The sequence below is a fragment of the Natator depressus genome, chromosome 4, assembly GCF_965152275.1.
Source record: "Natator depressus isolate rNatDep1 chromosome 4, rNatDep2.hap1, whole genome shotgun sequence".
NCBI classification, from domain to species: domain Eukaryota; kingdom Metazoa; phylum Chordata; order Testudines; family Cheloniidae; genus Natator; species Natator depressus.
Window position 1 is genome coordinate 3,906,191 of NC_134237.1, and position 16,712 is coordinate 3,922,902.

The following is a 16,712-nucleotide window of genomic DNA, read 5'->3' on the forward strand; positions in this document are numbered from 1 at the left end:
GGGGCAGGTGCTGGCTGCAAGATGGCAGACTGTCAGCACTCAAAAAAGCAAAAAAAAGTGGCAAAAATCAAACCAAATCAAAAAAGCGTCTGGCCTGTTCGGGGGGGTAAACTAACGCAGGGTCCAAAAGTAAGAAAAATCCAGGCCAGGGGGCTTTAGGAAAGAATAGAAAGCAAATAGCTGAGGAGCAAGCTAGGGACGGTCCCGTCCTCCAACAGGGAAGGTTTTTTTTTATTGAAACAGAAAAAAAAATTTATTGTGACAATTACAAGAATTATCAAGAACCAAATCAAAGTATGCAACAAAACAACGCAAACAGAAGGTATAACACAGCAGCTTTCAGGAGGGAGAAGTGTTCAGGCTAGCCTGGGCCCAGAGCGGGGGGCTTGGTCTTCCACCCTCCTGAGTTACCTGGTGGCCTAGAGCGGGGGGGCTTCCTCGACACTCGTGGTCTTCCACCCCCTCGAGTTACCTAGTGCCGCGCCCAGTGTCACCGATTATCCCCCCCCTGAGAGTGCCCGGCAAGATGGGCACGGCTGCGGGGTGGGCAGTTTGGGGGTGGGGGGGTAGACACCCACGTATTATAGGGCCCTCCTAGCAAAGGGTTAGACGGAGGGAACCGGATGGGGTCACCGAGCAGAGAACCCCGGACAGCGCCCACCGCTCTTCAAAGGTGTCAAGGGAGTCGGTGGTCGCCGCCCAAAGAAACTCCGCCCGGATACGTGAATGTACTGAGGATAGGAAAAAGGCCCTACAATCGCAGGACGTTTCATGGGCCAACCTCCTCTCTCTGGTTTTATAAATGGCTGTTTTTGCCAAAGCTAGGAGGAGGTTAACCAGGAGATCCCGCGATTTTGTGGGGCCGTGGATGGGGAGTGTATAGATAAAGAGGTGGGGAGAAAAATGAAGCCAAAAGCGCAACAGAATATTTGTGAGGAACCGAAAAAGGGGCTGTAATCTGGTACACTCTAAATAGACGTGTGCCAGGGTATCCCTCACATTACAAAAAGGGCAAGTATCCGGGATGGAAGTAAACCGTGTCAAAAACACGCCCGTGCTCACAGCTCCGTGAAGGAGCCGCCAACTGATGTCTCCGACGGGCCTCGGGACCAAGGTGGAATACAAGCTGGCCCATCGAGGTTGCTCACCCTCCAAAGGGGGCAGGAGGTCCCGCCACTTTGTGTCGGGGCGGGACACCAGGGTGTGGGCGTGAAGGGTGTGACGCGTGAGTGTATACAAATATTTCCGTGATGCAAGTTGAAAACTGACCGGTTGCAGTTCATGCAGCCGGCTCGCAGTGAAAGGGTGAGGGGTTTGTCGGGATCGGCAGGGTAGGGGCCCAATGGAAAGGTCCGGCGGGCCCGGGGTAGAGGATGGGCGTGGTGCGCCCTCGCGCAAGGCTCGGTTGACATAATCCCGAGCAGCGGGGGTCAAGGCGGCCTTCACCTCCTGAAGTACGCGCCGGGGAGTACGGGGGCTGGAGAGCCCCATGCACCGAGCGAGCGTCAGGGGATCCAGCCAGTCTGTCCGGTCATAGTCCAGCAGGTCTCCGACCTTCGTGACTTCCGCCAAGACCAACCTCTGGCGCACCGAGCGGGACTCCGCCAGCTGCACACGGAGTTGGGGGTTGTGTAGCAGGGGCTCCGTGAGGAGATCTGCTCCCGCGGTGGCCGCCACGGACCTGGTCGTTAGAAACAGTTTCCAGGTCCGGAGGAGGTCCTGGTAGAAGTCCGGCAGCCCGGAGAGGTCTCGCGGAAAACCTCTCGAACAAAGGTAAAAGAGCTGCCGGTCATATCGGAGCCCATGGAAGCGGCGTAGGAAGGCGTGCGCCAATATGCTCCACGTCGAACTACCTGCACTATAAAGGAGCCTCTGCAGGGCCTGGAGGCGGAAAACGCGGACCTGAGTGTACAGACACTTCAGGCCCTGTCCTCCTTCCTTCAGGGGCAAGTGAAGAACTCCAACAGGGGCCCAGTGCATTCCCGACCAAAAGAACTCCAGAATCAATCTCCGGAGGTGGGTCAGGAAACCCGGGGCCGGGGCCAGGGTGTTGAGCCGGTACCAGAGCGTGGACAGGACTAGTTGGTTAAGCACCAGTGCTCTCCCTCGGAGGGAGAGACATCGGAGTAGCCCTGTCCATTTCCGGATCCGCTCTATCACCCCGCCCTCCACATTTTGCCAGTTCTCCGGCGGGGAAGGGTGCGTGGCGGAAAGGTAAACGCCGAGATAGAGCAGAGGACCCGCGCTCCACCGGATGGTCTGAAGCGCGGGTGGGAGGGAGTTTACCTGCCGCCAGTCCCCCACCGCCAAGCCAGAGCTCTTGACCCAGTTGACTCGGGCGGAGGAGGCTGCCGAATAGATGGCTTGGCATGCCTCCACTCGCGCCAGGTCGCCCGGGTCCTGGACCACGAGAAGTACGTCATCGGCGTATGCCGACAGGACCAGCCGCAGCTCCGGCTCCCGCAGCACCAACCCTGTCAACCTCCTGCGGAGGAGACAGAGGAAAGGCTCGATCGCAAGAGCGTACAGCTGGCCCGAGAGGGGGCACCCCTGTCGCACTCCTCGCCCGAAGCTGACCGGTTCGGTCAGGGTCCAGTTGAGCCTAACCAAACACTCCGCGGAGGCATACAGCACCCGGAGAAAACTCACAAACTGAGGTCCAGGTCTTCTAGCGGCTCTAGCGGGACAAACACCCCCCCTACCACCAGGCCCCTCTCCACCGCCTCTTGGGCGGCAGCCTCCGTAACTAAAAAAAAAAACGACCTTCCCATACATCTTGGAGGCCGCCACAATAGCCGTGGGTCCTACCACCTTCGCCAACGCCTGCACATATGTCTCCACGTGGGGCGAGGCGGGCACCAGGAGGCAACGGACACCGTGCTTCCTGGTCAGGGCGGAAAAAGGGCCCCGACTGCTGGTGATTGTAGCGGAGGCAGTGGGTGGGCGAGATGACGAGGCAGCAGGCAGGGGGGAGCCTGCCACCGCCCGGGCATACGTCCTGGGGGCCGGGGGGGACATATATAGCGCTGGTGGAGGGAATTGCGGGGAGGGGCGCCGCGGTCGATGACGAGGCCACGGCTGTGGGGGCCGCCCCTGCCATGGACGGCCCAGATGTTTTGGCGGGGCCCTTTCTTTTCTGCCCGTCCTGGCTTTTGCGGCCAGCTGGCAGAGGGTTCCTAGAACCTGAGGGGGGAGGGGGCATAGCAGCAGCAGTAATCACTCCGGTGCCTCCTGCTGCCGGTGCCCCAGCAGGGGCGGTGGCAGGTTTTTTGGCAATCATGGGGGGGGGGGCAAAATTGGGGTTTGGGCAGGGGGGGGTGGGGGAGAAACAACTAAATTTTTGAAAGGGGCCTCGCCTTCCTCATTCCCCGCCATTGTAAGCAGGGAGGGACGGAGAGACACCGGAAGGAAAAAGGGGGAGGGGGGAAACAAATTAACCACTCCTCCCTACTAAGCTACAGGAGGGGAGAGGAATACCAAATGGGGTGAACAAGGGGGGGGGGAATCCAATAATAGGGGCAAGCTATAAGCTAAGCAATCCGGGGGTGTGTGTAAACCCACGCACGTTTGTCCAAAGAGTCTCGTTTGGTCAGCTGTTATGTCCGGTCCGAAAGGCAAAGTTCAAAGCAAACAGCTGGATCCGAAGGCAGATGGCAAATTGCCAGCAGGGACGAAGCGGCGGGGGGGTCGTGACAGTTGTAGTAATGGTGGGGGGGGTGGAGCGGGCACCGATGGATCAGGGGGGCAGCTTATTGCCACACCCCCTGTGCCGCCACAAATGCAATTAAAACACAGTCAAACTCCCCCCCACGAGAGTAGAATTCGAAAAAAAAAAAACTCAGTCTTACGACCCATTCACGATGATTCATAGCTTTTTAAATTATGTCTCCTGTCTTCTGAAATCCTTCTTCTCCGGCCGTGTTGGCTGTGTTCCAAGGCTTCCGGCATGCTAAGAATGTTGTAAAGATAGTCCGAGCTGCCAGCAAAGCGGCTGGGTCTGGGGGCTTTCACTCCCCCTCCAAACAGCAAAATCGGCAATCTTCCCCCCCCTCCTCCGGGGGTTCAGCTGAAACAAATAGCTGCGCCCGAAAGCAGGCGAGGGGGGGTAGTGCCGACTGCAAGATGGCGACTTGTCAACAATCCATAAAAAGAAAAAGCAAAAAAACCGGCGGAGAATCAAACTAAATCAGCAAAGCGTCCAGCCCAGTCCGGGGGGGGGACTAAGGCAGGGTCCAAAAGTAAGAAAAATCCGGGCCAGGGGGCTTTAGGAAAGAAAAGAAAGCAGATAGCTAAGGAGCAAGCTAGGGACGGTCCGTCCTCCAACAGGGACGGTTCCAGAACAATCGAGAACCTTCTGGAGACAATTAAGACAGGCTGATTAGAACACCTGCAGCCAATCAAGAAGCTGTTAGAATCAATTAAGGAAGGCTAATCAGGGCACCTGGGTTTTAAAAAGGAGATCACTTCAATTTGTGGTGTGCGTGTGAGGAGCTGGGAGCAAGAGGCACTAGGAGCTGAGAGTGAGAATGCGGACTGTTGGAGGACTGAGGTGTACAGGCATTATCAGACACCAGGAGGAAGGTCCTGTAGTGAGGATAAAGAAGGTGTTGGGAGGAGGCCATGGGGAAGTAGCCCAGGGAGTTGTAGCTGTCGCACAGCTGTTCCAGGAGGCACTCTCAACAGCTGCATTCCACAGGGCCCTGGGCTGGAACTTGGAGTAGAGGGTGGGCCCAGGTTCCCCCCAAATCCTCCCAACTTCCGGTCAGACACAGGAAGAGTCGACCTGGACTGTGAATTCAGAAAAACGGCCAAGCTGAGGGCTGCCATGAAGCTCCAAGGCGAGCAAATCTGCCAATAAGCGCAAGACCCACCAAGGTAGAGCAGGAACTTTGTCACAATACATTCATAGCATAGTTCATAGAATCATAGAATATCAGGGTTGGAAGGGACCTCAGGAGGTCATCTAGTCCAACCCCCTGCTCAAAGCAGGACCGATCCCCGACTAAATCATCCCAGCCAGGGCTTTGTCAAGCCTGACCTTAAAAAATTCTAAGGAAGGAGATTCCACCACCTCCCTAGGCATTCCCGTGTTTCACCACCCCCCTAGTGAAAAAGTTTTTCCTAATATCCAACCTAAATCTCCCCCACTGCAACTTGAGACCATTACTCCTTGTTCTGTCATCTGCTACCACTGAACAGTCTAGCGCCATCCTCTTTGGAACCCCCTTTCAGGTTGTTGAAAGCAGCTATCAAATCCCCCCTCATTCTTCTCTTCTGAAGACTAAACATCCCCAGTTCCCTCAGCCTCTCCTCATAAGTCATGTGTTCCAGTCCCCTAATCATTTTTGTTGCCCTCCGCTGGATTCTCTCCAATTTTTCCACATCCTTCTTGTAGTGTGGGGCCCAAAACTGGACACAGTACTCCAGATGAGGCCTCACCAATGTCGAATAGAGGGGAACGATCATGTCCCTCGATCTGCTGGCAATGCCCCTACTTATACATCCCAAAATGCCATTGGCCTTCTTGGCAACAAGGGCACACTGTTGACTCATATCCAGCTTCTCGTCCACTGTAACCCCTAGGTCCTTTTCTGTAGAACTGCTGCCGAGCCATTCGGTCCCTAGTCTGTAACGGTGCATTGGATTCTTCCGTCCTAAGTGCAGGACTCTGCACTTGTCCTTGTTGAACCTCATCAGATTTTTTTTGGCCCAATCCTCCAATTTGTCTAGGGCCCTCTGTATCCTATCCCTACCCTCCAGCGTATCTACCACTCCTCCCAGTTTAGTGTCATCTGCAAACTTGCTGAGGGTGCAATCCACACCATCCTCCAGATCATTTATGAAGATATTGAACAAAACCGGCCCCAGGACCGACCCTTGGGGCACTCCACTTGATACCGGCTGCCAACTAGACATGGAGCCATTGATCACTACCCGTTGAGCCCGACAATTTAGCCAGTTTTCTATCCACCTTATAGTCCATTCATCCAGCCCATACTTTAACTTGCTGGCAAGAATACTGTGGGAGACCGTATCAAAAGCTTTGCTAAAGTCAAGGAACAACACGTCCACTGCTTTCCCTTCATCCACAGAGCCAGTTATCTCGTCATAGAAGGCAATTAGATTAGTCAGGCATGACTTGCCCTTGGTGAATCCATGCTGACTGTTCCTGATCACCTTCCTCTCCTTGAAGTGCTTCAGAATTGATTCCTTGAGGACCTGCTCCATGATTTTTCCAGGGACCGAGGTGAGGCTGACTGGCCTGTAGTTCCCAGGATCCTCCTTCTTCCCTTTTTTAAAGATTCTTCATTTCCATAAAGAATTATGGGGTACAATGTCATAAGACTTACATACTTTTGAAAATTTTATCCTCAGTCTTTTCCAGTGGTTTTGCAATAGTCACATATACCCTGTGGGCTCACATGGCCATCAGCCAAACGGTCAGAATCCATCATAACTCACTTCTGTGGTTTCATCAGCCCAGGACTGTTAGTGGAGAAAGCCTAGGAGTAGAACTCAGGAAACCAGCAATGTATTTCTGGCTCTGGCACTGACCTGCTGTGTGACCTTGGGTACATCACTTCCCCTGTCTGTGCCTCAGTTTCCCCTTCTGCTCTTCATCTATCTCAACAGTTTAGACTGTAAGTATTTGTGGGCAGAGACTGTCTTTTACTCTGTGTATGCTTGGCACAATGTGGCTGCAATCTCATTGAGGTGCTACAGTAATCCAAACATCAACTGTAACCCCCAAGGAGCTTACCTTGGTTCCTGGGTCTCTGTGTGCTAGTAACTCAGGGAGGGGCACACTGCCCCTGGGAGGAAGCGGGGCCAAGGGCAGACGCAGAGTCTGCTGGGCAACCCAGATGGAGAGAGGAGAGAAACTGTTTTGAACGACAGGAGCCCTGTCAGCTTGGGGAAGCCTGGATGACCATCAACATGCCTGCTCAGAGGAGAGCAGTGTGAGAGAAAGAAGGGGGTTAGATCACATGGTTGGCAAGTAAAACCCTGGGAAGTAGAGTTAGCCTGACCAATAAGGAAGGCCCTGAGTGAGATGACCATCCCCAGGAGCTCTGGGAGAGGGGAGAAGCCATTCTGGAGGAATATGGAGTCAGTGAATTTGTGAGTCCCAGGGTGCATGCAGGGTCCCCCTGAGAACTGGCCTCTGGGTGCCTGTAAGAAACACCCCTCAGCCTGGTCCTTTCCCTTTTCAAGGTGACTCCCAGTTCAGAGTTTTGTTGTGAGAACTCCCCCACCTCCCTGCCCCAGCCAGGCTGTTAGTCCTCCAGCTCCTAGATAAAATGAGTTATCACGTGTGAAGTTCTGCTCTTGCTTCTAGCTCCGGCCTGCCTGTCTGCCATGACTGTGTCTGAGCTCTAGTGTAGGAGATTAGGGGTTGGTTATTGTAATTTGCACCTGATCCCTGCATCCCTTTATAGTGAGGGGAAATCTTGGGAACAGAAGCAGCCTGACTCCTGTCCGAAGAGGACGCTGCCAGCAGTGATTGTCAGCCCCGCTGCAGTTGCTAAGGAGTCCAATCCACCTCTGAACTGGAGGATCCGTCACAGAGTTGTGAGTCACCATCTTTTAGTCAGATGGTCAGGGGAATTGTTTGGAAGACCCCTGTTCCCTGACCTGTGTCCTCAAGCCGGGGGTCAGGGTTTGGGGATTTCATTACCTACTGTGTATTAAACCTGTGGAGGGACATACCACCTTATCCTACTGGTGAGTCTTTAGGGCTGTACTGAACTAAACCAGCCAAGTTGCTAATTTTGCACAGAAGGTATCATTGTCACAGGTCACCATGGGCCCCTACAAGTATGCATGACAACAGGACACTAAATTTTACTCTTACTCTATCAGGTCAGGTGATTGGGAAATTCCTGGGTATTATCTGCATGGTGAGGGTACTAGTGACCCTCAGAGGTGTTTTACCCTGAGGTGTTATATTTATTTTCTGTTTAATACAATTACTCTGTTGAATATACTGTGTGTGGTTGTTATTCCTTGGGAGTCTCCAACCACCTGGTGAGTAAGTGGGGGTTACCCTGTGGTTAGAACGTTCCTCCAAAGCTGCCCTGGTGATGCTGCCAGGAAGGAGCGAGGGGGATGGAGGAACCGTTAAATAAATTCCTATGGGAAGAAAATAAGGAAGTTACTCCCTGCTGAGCTGGAGGCAGTATCCAGATAAACCCAGGCCTGTCCATCAGAACTGGTAAGGAGATTGATGTTAAAGGGGGAACATCATTGAATCAAACACACATGGATCCACCTGTCAAACCAAACTATCACCATAAATTCCTGTTTCTCTTTTGACACACAGCTCTTGTTTGCTCTGACTAATTTGACCAAACCGGGGGGGGGGGGGGGAGAACCAAAAACCCATTTGTATTACACCATATCTCCTCCTTCCATGCACTTGTTGGAGCATGAGAGGGAAATCTGACCAGCAGCAGCCTGTCTAGACCAGTTGGTTTCTTCTTTTCATCTTAATCAGGACATTATTCCCCTACTGTGCCTCAGAGTACAAGCCCCAGGGAGCCGTAGGATGGATTTTATACCTTTTGGATGCAATCAAGGTTCCAAAAATGGAGAAGATCATGTCTCCAGAATCTGCTACACTTGCGTGCATTGTGTAATTCCATTGAAATTCATGAGATGATCTCTGGAGTAAGGAGCTATTCAATGTGAGTGGGGCGGGGGGCAGAATGTAGAATCAAGGCTTTATTAAAACAACCTCCCCCCGACCCCCCGCCAACAAACTCCACGATACTATCCTTTTAATCACTTCTGACTACAGCTGTATGCTTCTCATGGCTGTTACTTCCAGGATTAAATGAGGCCTGATGGTCACTGAGGCTCTTTTACACAATTCTGGCAATGTAAAAGATCCTTAAAGTGAGCATAAATGTGATTTGACTGCCAGAGGGCGGACAGGGGCTGCAGTGTAAATGAGAAACAGTCCCATGACATACAGGTTATATTTAGGAGAAGTTCGCCAGCCCAGTAAGCTACTCTGCAAGATGCTTCCATAAGTGTCTACAAATATGGGTCTCTATGTCTAGTGCAGTGCAATCCTGCACTAGATGGATTTAGGGGGGATGGAGTTAGTTGTTTTCAGATGAATGGTTTTAAGCAATTGTAATTGTAAAGAAAGAAATTTTTGATTTCCCCCCCATAATATTAAGCAGTTTGTCATGGAAAATTAATTAAAATATTGTGAGGTAAGTCCTCAAGTGGTGTAAATCCGCACTGAAGTCAAAGAGATGTGCTGGTTGACACTCACTGGAGATCTGGCCCGTAATACCCAGACCTGGCTTACTTTTTGAACATAAACAATGGGTTTTGCATTTTTTGCCACAACAAAACCACAGTCTCCCCCTTCCTGCCATGATAATCGGCCCTACTTGAGATGGAGAGAAAGAAACCTTTCCAAACCTACTCTTGATCATTGGATAAATCAACCATGTGAGAAACTGTACAGGGCACAACATGTCAGTGCCAGATGGATAAGGGAGAGTGTTTTCATCAGGGGCTGGAAAAGCTAATATCGTCTCAGGGCACATAGCAAATCAACCACTCGGCTATAGTTAAGGTTTAAACCTGCTTTTGGTTTAAATCTTGACTCTTATGCTCTGCAGCCTACACAGTTACTCGGATTACCTTGAATTTTGGTGTGCCTCATGGAGCTGTAGGGCTCTGATAGTGATCCAGATTTGCGGCCATGTGACCAAGGAGTTCCCAAGATGCAGTCATTCCACCTCACTGGCCCCCTGCAAAAGCAGCTGTTCTTAATCATAGAATCATAGAATATTAGGGTTGGAAGAGACCTCAGGAGGTCATCTAGTCCAACCCCCTGCTCAAAGCAGGACCAATCTCCAACTAAATCATCCCAGCCAAGACTTTGTCAAGCCTGACTGTAAAAACCTCTAAGGAAGGAGATTCCACCACCTCCCTAGGTAACGCATTCCAGTGCTTCACTACCCTCCTAGTGAAATAGTGTTTCCTAATATCCAACTTAGACCTCCCCCACTGCAACTTGAGACCATTACTCCTTGTTCCGTCATCTGCCACCACTGAGAACAGTCTAGCTCCATCCTCTTTGAACCCCCCCCCTTCAGGTAGTTGAAGGCTGCTATCAAATCCTCCCTCGCTCTTCTCTTCTGCAGACTAAATAATCCCAGTTCCCTCAGCCTCTCTTCATAAGTCATGTGCCCCAGCCCCCTAAGCATTTTCATTGCCCTCCGCTGGAGTCTGTCCAATTTGTCCACATCCCTTCTGTAGTGGGGGGGGACCAAAACTGGACACAATACTCCAGATGTGGCCTCACCAATGTTGAATAGAGGGGAATAATCACTTCCCTCAATCTGCTGGCAATGCTCCTACTAATACAGCCCAATATGCTGTTGGCCTTCTTGGCAACGAGGGCACACTGATGATTCATATCCAGCTTCTCATCCACTTTAATCCCCAGGTCCTTTTCTGCAGAACTGCTGCTTAGCCAGTCAGTCCCCAGCCTGTAGTGGTGCATGGGATTCTTCCTTCCTAAGTGCAGGACTCTGCACTTGTCCTTGTTGAACCTCATCAGATTTCTTTTGGCCCAATACTCCAATTTGTCTCGGTCACTCTGGACCGTATCCCTACCCTCCAGCATATCTACTTCTCCCCCCAGCTTAGTGTCATCTGCAGACTTGCTCAGGGTGCAATTAATCCCATCATCCAGATCATTGATAAAGCTGACAGTTTCTGCCAACCTATATTTGAGCACAGAAACAGATTAAAACCAGGGCTCAGATCATTGCACCAGGGTCTCAAACACTCAAGAGTTACCTCAATGGGCTACATGGCATCCACCAGCCCTTTGGGGGAAATCAAATGAAAACATCACTTCAAACAGAGTTTGCTTCTGCAGATAGGTATTTCAGAAGGCTTGCTCACCTGTTTGCACGCCTAATGGATCATAATGAGCATCTGCAAAGAGAGAGCCTAACCAGCTGGAAAACTACCTCCTGTGCAGTATGGTCATTGAATCCAATCAGCCCCTCAGCTGCTAGTGTGTCTACACAGCTAGCCAAACCAACCCGCACACCCACAGCAGTGAGTCTCAGAGCCCAGGTCAACTGACTCAGGCCCGTGCTGCAGGGATGAAGATAGCAGCAGAGCTGCCTGGGCTTGGGTCTCAGAACCTGGGCTCCAGACGCCGATTTTTAGCCCCGCAGCATGAGCCTGAGTCAGTTGATCTGGACTTTGGGATGCGCTACTGTGGGATTTTTTTGGAACACTGTGTAGAGGCACCCTGTGAGTTCAAATCCACCCCAGGAGAGAAATGTGAAATTCCACAAGTAGGCAATATCTGCCTCTCTCTATCAAAGATGGGTTTTTGTTTCTGTTCTGAAACACGAGCACAGCAGAATATTCAGAAGGCGCTGAAACTCTGAGGGCAAAGAAACATGACACATGTGAATACTCACTGGGAGGGGTGCTAAGAGATACAAGAGTAGCTGGTAACGGGGAAGAGGAGTTTGGGTCTGCAGTTCGGGATGGGGAATTATGGGAATGGGTGGGAGGGAAGAGGGGTTGGGGTGCAGGTAAAGGGGAGAGGGGAGGGGAGAAGGCAGGAGGGCTAGAGAATACGAGGGTAGCAGAGGAAGTTGGAAGTTTAGGGGTGGGGTGGCCTGCGAGCCTCGAATTCTCCCCTTTGGTGTGTGTGCTTGGCTCTATGGCAGTCCTACCCATCTGCAGGGGTCTGAGCCCCTCTCCTTGCCACTCCATGTGAGCTGGGAGCTGGGGGCGGGGACTGAAATTTCAACACAAATTTCAACAGCTGAAATCCAGAAAATGAGTAGTTAAGATACACGTCACCCCTGGCCAGAGCATGGGGGAGGGACCCAGTTTGGAGGAGGACTGGGCATACCTGGGGCGTGGCTGGGGAAGCCTGTCTGAACCGGGGCAGAAATCCTAGCTAGGGTGGGTGTTGGGAGTGAGAGCAAGGTACAGCTCTTTGTGCAGCTGGAGTTACATAACCTGAGCTAAGTCTTCCATAGAAACTCTACCGCAGCCCAGCTGCGTGGGAGTGCAGACACTCCCTACAGCAATGGAAGTGGTTCTCCTATCGCTGTAGTAAATCCGTCTCTCCTAGAGGTGGTAGCTAGGTCGACAGAGGAATTCTTCCATCAACCCAGCACCATCTACACTGGGACTTTGGTTGGCTTAACACACCCCTGAGCACCATAGCTAGGTTGTCCTAACTTTCAAGTGTAGACCAGCAGCAGGGCCACGTGCAGCCGATGGCAATGAGCAACTTCTTACATGTAAATTGTTTCTATGGTGCCAAGTGCTGGTTTGATGGGATGGGACTGGGAGGGGGAGCTGGAAATGTTGAGGGGGGCACTGTATGTTGCAGGGAATGGTGTGGTGGGGGCAGAGAAGAAAAGAGACACATGAATCTTCTCTCACATGTTTAAAATTACTATAACAAGCATGTCATAAAACTGTCAAGGTTTTGGGACCTAGATCATGGATGAGATTTCTCTCGCTGGCCCTGTTAGCAGCTACACATTGCAGACATTTCAAAGCACAACCATTATCCTCATTCCACTACAACAAAATGTACAGGAGCAGGGAGGAGCACTGAGGAATCACATGGCAACTGAGTGGCCGAGTGGAAAGACCACTGGACTGGGACTATTCCTAGTTCCGCCACTGGCTGTCTGGGTGATCTTGGGCAAGTCACTTCACCTCAGTTTTCCATCTGTGAAATGGGAATATAGAAAGTTATTTGAGATCTATTGATAAAACTACTAGATAAAAGCTAAGTCTTTTGATTATTTCCTAGCCACAGTAGCATAGCAGCTGCAAATTTAGGTAAAAACTAACATGCCTAAATGACCACTGACTCCTACCAACAAACATTGCTCTTTCTGTTTAAAATAACTAGGAAATTAAATGTAAAAACTTTGTTAACACGGAGTTAATGATACCCAATGTTAGATTTGCCTTTGGCAGAATGTCCAGTTCAGCAAAACTCAAACTTTTCATAATCAGGAAATACGGAGTCAAGGTAAACACCCACACAACCTTAACTTTGCCATCTTTGAGCTATGCCCAGTAATATCAGTAACATGCATGCTGTGCTTTCCCCTATCCATCATTAAATCCACAGACAGCTCTCATGTCCCACCTCACTAGTGACAATATCTGTGGCAAGAAAACCCCTGTGCCCTGCTACTGACACAATCTACACAATGCCGTATTGGATGGATGCATATTGAAATTTGTTAGTCTCTAAGGTGCCACAAGTACTCCTCGTTCTTTCTGCTGATACAGACTAACATGGCTACCACTCTGAAACCTGTCACCACGCAAGGCACTGCATTTAGCCCTATGAAGTGGAAATCCACCAACTTCATGAAAAAACTCATACAGATACAGACAGACATCATCTTCCTTTCCAAATGCAAACAGATGGGCATCATACCAAAAGGACTGAAGGTAAAAAATCCATTACAATCTACATACCACACAGACTATGCTGACAGATTGTGCCACACGCTCTCAAAGAAACTGCGGAACCACCTGATCAACATCCTCTACAGCAAACAGGGAAAGATTAAGAATGAGCTCTCAAAACTGGATACTCTCATAAAAAAACAACCTTCCACACAAACTTCCTCGTGGCTGGACTTTACTAAAACTAGACAAGCCATTTACAACACACACTTTGCTTCTCTACAAAGGAAAAAGGACACTAAACTATCAAAACTACTGCATGCCACAAGGGGCCACAACAGTGGTTCCCTTAACCCACCCAGCAATATCATTAATCTATTCAGCTATACTCTTAGCCCAGCAGAAGAATCTGTACTATCTCGCGGCCTCTCCTTCTGCCCTTCCACCCCCACAAACATGATACAGTTCTGTGGTGACCTAGAATCCTATTTTTGATGGTTCCGACTCAAGGAATATTTCCAACACACCTCTGAACAGCATATTAACCCACAGAGAGCTTCCTACCAAGACTATAAAAAGAAGGATTCTGGGTGGACTCCTCCTGAAGGTCGAAACAACAGACTGGACTTCTACATAGAGTGCTTCCGCCGATGAGCAAGGGCTGAAATTGTGGAAAAGCAGCATTACTTGCCCCATAACTTCAGCCGTGCAGAACACAACACCATCCACAGCCTCAGAAACAACTCTGACATCATAATAAAAAAGGCTGACAAAGGAGGTGCCGTCATCATAAATAGGTCAGAATATGAACGAGAGGCTGCTAGGCAGCTCTCTAACTCCACATTCTACAGGCCATTACCCTCTGATCCCACTGAGGGTTACCAAAAGAAACTACACCATCTGCTCAAGAAACTCCCTGAAAAGAACAAGAACAAACAAGAACAAATCTGCACAGACACACCCCTAGAACCTTGACCAGGGGTATTCTAGCTGCTACCCAAGATCCATAAACCTGGAAATCCTAGACGCCCCATCATCTCAGGCATTGGCACCCTGACAGAAGGATTGTCTGGCTATGTAGACTCCCTCCTCAGGCCCTACGCTACCAGCACTCCTAGCTATCTTCGAGACACCACTGACTTCCTGAGGAAACTACAATCCATTGGTGATCTTCCTGAAAACACCATCCTGGCCACTATGGATGTAGAAGCCCTCTACACCAACGTTCCACACAAAGATGGACTTCAAGCCATCAGGAACAGTATCCCCGATAATGTCACAGCAAACCTGGTGGCTGAACTTTGTGACTTTGTCCTCACCCACAACTATTTCACATTTGGGGACAATGTATACCTTCAAATCAGCGGCACTGCTATGGGTACCCGCATGGCCCCACAGTATGCCAACATTTTTATGGCTGACTTAGAACAACATTTCCTCAGCTCGCGTCCCCTAATGCCCCTACTCTACTTGCACTACATTGATGACTATCAATGATTATCTGGACCCATGGAAAAGAAGGCCTTCAGGAATTCCACCATGATTTCAACAATTTCCATCCCACCATCAACCTCAGCCTAGACCAGTCCACACAAGAGATCCACTTCCTGGACACTACAGTGCTAATAAGTGATGGTCACATAAACACCACCCTATACCGGAAACCTACTGACTGCTATACTTACCTACATGCCTCCAGCTTTCATCCAGACCACACCACACGATCCATTGTCTTCAGCCAAGCTCTAATATACAACCGCTTTTGCTCCAACCCCTCAGACAGAGACAAACACCTACAAGATCTCTATCAAGCATTCTTACAACTACAATACCCATCTGCTGAAGTGAAGAAACAGATTGACAGAGCCAGAAGAGTACCCAGAAGTCACCGACTACAGGACAGGCCCAACAAAGAAAGTAACAGAACGCCACTAGCCGTTACCTTCAGCCCCCAACTTAAACCTCTCCAACGCATCATCAAGGATCTACAACCTATCCTGAAGGACGATCCCTCACTCTCATAGATCTTGGGAGACAGGCCAGTCCTCGCTTACAGACAGCCCCCCAACCTGAAGCAAATACTCACCAGCAACCACACACCACACAACAAAGACACTAACCCAGGAACCTATCCTTGCAACAAAGCCCGTTGCCAACTCTGTCCACATATCTATTCAAGGGACACCATCATAGGACCTAATCACATCAGCCACACTATCAGAGGCTCGTTCACCTGCACATCTACCAATGTCATCATGTGCCAGCAATGCCCCTCTGCCATGTACCTTGGACAAACCGGACAGTCTCTATGCAAAAGAATAAATGGACACAAATCAGACGTCAAGAATTATAACATTCAAAAAACAGTCGGAGAACACTTCAATCTCCCTGGTCACTCGATTACAGACCTAAAAGTCACAATACTACAACAAAAAAACTTCACAAACAGACTCCAATGAGAAATTGAAGAATTGGAATTAATTTGCAAATTGGACACCATTAAATTAGGCTTGAATAAAGACTGGGAGTGGGTGGGTCATTACACAAAGTAAAACTATTTCTCCATGATTATTTTTCCCCCTACTGTTACTCACACCTTCTTGTCAACTGTTGGAAATGGGCCATCCTGATTATCACTACAAAAGGTTTTTTTTTTCTCCTGCTGAGAATAGCTCACCTTAACTGATCACTCTCATTAGAGTGGTTATGGCAACACCCATTTTTTCATGTTCTCTGTGTATGTATATATCTTCCTACTGTATTTTTCACTGCATGCATCTGATGAAGTAGGTTTTAACCCACAAAAGCTTATGCTCAAATAAATTTGTTAGCCTCTAAGGTGCCACAAGTACTCTTCATTCTTTTTACTGAATCCATGTTACTCCTGCACTTCTTTCCTTTGAGAACACACATAGTGGGACTCAGACCCAGCTCTGCCCATATCGCAATCACAACGCTTCCAAACTGCCCCAACTTATTCCTCCCCCATTCAATACAGCTACACCTAACACAGTGAATGCAGCTGGAGTGCATGCAGAGAATTGCCAGCTCCAGGGGACGGGAGGGGGAGTGTCAGGCTGCATGGTCCTTTACCTTAACTCTGTGTTGCTTGGTTTTCAGAAGTCTGAGTTTTCCTGAGTTCAATGTCCTGGAAGGGCACAAACTATCACTCTGCTTGAATGAAGTTTTTTGCGATTTAATATCCGCAAAGGCCCAGCTGGGCTACCCATGTGTATGTAGGCAGAGGGATTCACCGGGGACAACAG